The 5,064-nt window shown below is 39.1% G+C and overlaps 1 pseudogene; it reads left to right on the forward strand.

Moving 5' to 3' along the window:
* Positions 1-2,405: 2,405 nt before the first annotated feature.
* The window catches only part of LOC102851075, a 31,587-nt pseudogene continuing 28,928 nt past the window's right edge, over positions 2,406-5,064 (forward strand).

The raw sequence follows: 5,064 nt of genomic DNA on the forward strand, positions 1-5,064 counted from the left end.
TTTCTAAGAACGAGTGGTTGATACTGTTGTCAGGTACCATTGAGTCAACTTTGACTCACAGCAATAAGACAGATCTGTACCTGCCCTATCCTGTGTCCCACGCTATCTCCCGTGTGCTTGATCCCATGGTGTCAATCCATCTTGCTGAGAATTCCTTTCTCTTTTTCTCCAACTTTCCCAGCATGATGTCTTTTCCATCTCTAGCTACATGCCTAACTATTTAATATAAATTTCATTACCCTTCATTCTAAGAAGCCTCCTGGTTGCATTTCCTCCATGACAGATTTCTTTGTTATTTTGGAATTTCATGGGATATTCAGGACTCTTCTACAAAACCACACTTCAAAGGCATTCACTCTTCTCCTATTATCCTTATGCATCATACAATTTTCAGATGCATAGAAGACAATTAAAAATACTATAAACTAGATCAAGTTCACCTGAGTCTTTAACATTCCTGCTCCTTAACACTTCAGAGTATTGCTGACAACAGATTTCCCCAATGCAATACATCTTTTGATTTCTTAACTACTGTTACCGTGGGTGCTTATTATGAATACAAGTAAAATGAAACCATTGACAACTTTAATCTTTTCTTCATCTATCACAATGTTGCCCATAGCAATGTTTGCTAGATTTTTGTTTTCTTAATGTTTGAATGTAATCCATATTAAATGCTGTAGTCTTTGATTTTTTTACAGCAAATGTTTCAGGTCTTCATTTTCAGCGAGCAAGGTTGTGAGATCTGCACAATGCAGGTTGTTGATGAGTCTTCCTTTGATCCTAATGTATATTCTTCTTCCTATAGCTCAGATTCTCAGATTATTTGTTCAGCATAGAGATAGGATGTGCACAGATAAAGTAAAAAACCCTGATGCACAGCCTTCTTGATTTTAAGCCATGCAGTGTTCCCTTGTGCTGTTCAGATATCTACCTGCTTCATAGTCTAGGTATAAGTTTTGGATGAGCACAAATAAATGTTCTGAAATGTCCTTTCTTCTCAATTTAGTGATAATTTGTTATGATCCACACAATCAGATACTTTTGCTTAGTTAATATAACATAAATAGACATCTAGTATTCTCTGCTTTCAAGTGAGATCCATCTCACATCAGCAATGCTAGCCTTTGTGCCATGGTCTGCCCTGAATCAGCTTGAGTGTCTGGAAATCCCATGTTTATGTTCCAAACATTTTTTACCCAACTACCTCCAGCAAGATTTTCCCTGTATGTATTAGTGATATGGTTTGATAATTTCCACATTCTGTTGGGTCACTTTTTTTGTGATGAGAATAGGAATGAGTTCTAATCAACTGAGCAGATAATCTGTCTTTTAAATTTCTTGGCATAGACTAGTGGGCCTGTGTATTTGTTGAATAATATCATTTAGTAATCCATCAATTTCTGTGGTCTTATTTTTTATCAATGCCTTCAGTTCAGCTTGAAATGTTTTCTTCATTATCATTGGTTCTTGATCATATTCTACTTTCTGAAATGCTTCAGTATGAATCAATTCTCTGTGATACAGTCACTCTGTGTATTCCTTCCATCTGAGCCTAACACTTCCTGTGTCATTCAAGGTTTTGCTCAGAGAATCCTTTCATACTACACCTGGGTGAGTAGAGCAAGCTAAATGGACAAGATAATGGCTGGGAAATTAAATTAATATGTGAAAGGAAGACATTTAAGAGATTGAAATAATCTGATTGATATGTGTTAAAATAGGTAGGAAACAAATATAACCAATCATACATAACACCTGAGTCACAGAAACTCTCTATTATTATTTCCATCAAGTTGATTCTGAGTCACAGTGACCTTAATAACATTACCAAGGTTATAAATCATGGTGGCAGAGCCCTGTCCATTTCCTTCGGTGGTGAGATGATGGATTAGCACCACAGGAGACATGCAAACTTTTATTTAGCAGTACAACAGAGTACCAGAGCTCTTTCTAGAAACTCTTCCATCTCAAAATCCCAGACCAAAGTTCCTCGCTAGAAGTCTTCCAATGAAGGGTGTCGCTATCAGTGGTCCTTTGAAAACTAATAGCCATCTGGCTGTGCATGCAAAACTCTACATTTAATAATTACTACAATGAGTAATTACGCTACACCATCAGGTCTGAGAAATACAGATCTATACTTAAGATGTTTCCACACTTTCTACAGCTTTGGCTAGTGTGGATCGTAGTGATTTCTAGACAGTTAATCCATACTGTAGCCAGGAATCCAGAAAGCGACAAGATATTTTAAAAATCTATCAATGAAGAAAAGTCTCTACTCAGTGTTACCAACTCTGAATATATAGATATTCCCTGAAGTGTTTCCAAAGTTATCAGTCTAAGATTGCTACCTCTTTCTCTCACAAAACTGCTGGTGAGGGCAGTTATTTTCCACTGGCATTATGGCTGCCCTCAAACCCCTGGTGAAGCCAAAGAATTTTTAACAAAAGAGGACCAAGAAGTTCATCCACCAGTCAGACAGTTATGTCAAAATTAAGAGTAACTAGCCAAGTCCAGAGGCATCGACACCAGGGTTCGGAGAAGATTTAAGGGCCAGATCTTGATGATCAACATTGGTTACAGGAGCAACAAGACATAGCACATGCTGCCCAGGGGATTCTGCAAACTCCTAGTCCACAATGTCAAGGAGCTGGAGGGGCTGCTGATGTGCAGCAAATCTTCCTGTGCTGAGATTGGATACAATGTTTCCACCAAGAACCGCAAAGCCATTGTGGAAAAAAAGAGCAGCCTGGCTGGCCATTAGAGTCACCAATCCCAATGCCAGATTGCACAGTGAAGAAAAGGCATGTTTGGGGGGTTTTTTGTACTTTTTGTTTGTTTATTTTTAATTAATTTTAATGAAAGTTTACAGACTTAAGATTTCCAGTCATTCATTGTTGCACTTTTCTCCCTACCCACCCCTCCTCCACAATTCACTCTTCTTCTTGAAAAGAAAAACTCTTTCATTGTTATGCAATCCCTCCCCCAAGTCCTCTCCACTATACAGCCTTCACTCTGGACTTCTGTGATGACAAGAAAAGGCATGTTTTATTTGTACTAAATAAACTATAAAAACTGGAGGGGGAGGCAAACAAAACCCCGCTGGTAAACTTGAACTACTGCTTTTTCAGTCAGTAGTAAGTACTTTAACCACCGTGTCAACAGAGCTCCTGAAAAAAATCCAAAACTCATTCCATTGAACAGGAATTGACCCATAGCTGAACGTCTAGCAGGCTTTCAGATACTGTAAATTAAACAGGAGATTTCCCGCCATTGTACCAAGGAACAACAGGTGGGTTTGAAATACCACCTAGGTTCTACCTTTGTGTCAGAGGCCTGACTTACTTGAAAAGCAAGATTAGCCCTGTACTGTGAAACCAGCAAAACTAACTATCTTGGCTAGGAAATCTGCTTGGCAATATACAACTCAAGGAAGCAGGATGTTAATGAATAAGAGTGACCAAAGGTCTCAGACCTTAGGGAATGTTATCTAAGGAAACTCATTGTTTCTTAGAGCACTCAAGAAGACATGCTGTAAAACATCTTTGTATTGTGCTGAGGTCTGTGAGAGTTAATGTTTGACCTGAGAGTCAACATCTCAGATGGAAAGAGATAATGCAATGGCTACTGCAGAGGTGCTTCTAAAAACCTATATATGCTTTTCAAAAATAAAAGTTTTTTGGCTATTTGTCATCAACGGGTAGTCTCTCTGAGTCTTCATTCAATCCTCATCCCTCCTCTCGCAGAACCGTTTAGAAATATTGAGGCTGGACCCCAATACCTTTGGGCTAGTAGCAAAACACAGTACTAATTGTGCTGCCAGAGGTCCTTAAAATCCCTGGAACATATGCTCATAATCAATCACCTTGAGAGGCAACTGAATTCTATCTGTGGAGTATGAGATGCAGTAATATATTAAATGTCTTGCTTGATCTCCTGAATTTAAAATATTTATTTTAATAAATGCAGAAGCAAAAAAGTTGAGCAGATAGAAATCCACCAGATGTAGTCTCTGAGACAATAAGGCCAAAATGCAAGCCATCATATAATCTAAAACAAGTAAATAAACAAACAGACAAAAAACGAGAGAAGGATTTGAATTCCCATAATGTCACAGAATCATGCTGCCATCAATCTTGAGCCATCTTCTGACTTTCCTCTGATATTTTTGTCTCAAGTGTGCTCTGCTCAAAGACTGAACTTGGAGAGTGGTGAGGCCGAGATGTGTCTCTTTACATTTTAGACCAGTCACATCCATAACACTTGAAACTATACATTATTTTAAGTGGCAAATTAGATACATTAGATAGGTAGAACTTCTGCATTTGTAATTGTATCATTTAAGTGATATCAATGCTCTGATTTTTAAGAAAAAGCAAGACGTGATTTTTCCTCTAGAAATACAAATAGTCATATGCATGCATGTATGCCCAATCAAACGTCACCAAAAACTATCCAATTAGAATAGAGACTTCATCTGGCAAATCACAGCCTCCAAATACATGATGATATATTTTCCTTGTGACAACAAGCATAGCCTGATACACTGGGTGCTGTGGCAGGTACCACTGTTTGTGCCCCAATGTACACACTTTTTTAAAAAAGGGCATGATTTCTTGGAATAAAGTCTATGGTTTTCAGCCTCTCTTGCACTTAGGTATGGGTCTCTTTTGACTAAACAGCACACAACAGCAAAAACAATATTGAGGTGATTTAGAATATAATGGGAGGGGATATAAAAGTTTCTGAGGCATGGATTTCTTTATCTTTTTTTTTTCTTTTTTCTCTTTAGCTGGAAAGAATCAAAACACAGACAGCTGGAGCTAAAATCACAATCTTGGATCTGAAGGGAGAACTCAGGTTGATAATGATGAAGCAACAGAAGGTGGTTGCTTTTGTGTTCAAGAAACTCATACTCGGCCTCCGGGGGAAACGCACGCGGCCGCCCGCCAGACCGGGGAACGCCGCCGCCAGACCGGGAACGCCGCCGCCAGACCGGGGAACGCCGCTAGAGGGACCCGGAAGAGACCCGGGAAGAGCAGCCAGGGGAACGCACGCCGC

This window comes from Elephantulus edwardii, unplaced genomic scaffold (assembly GCF_000299155.1).
Source record: "Elephantulus edwardii isolate Elephantulus edwardi_28Jun2011 unplaced genomic scaffold, EleEdw1.0 scaffold00029, whole genome shotgun sequence".
NCBI lineage: Eukaryota > Metazoa > Chordata > Mammalia > Macroscelidea > Macroscelididae > Elephantulus > Elephantulus edwardii.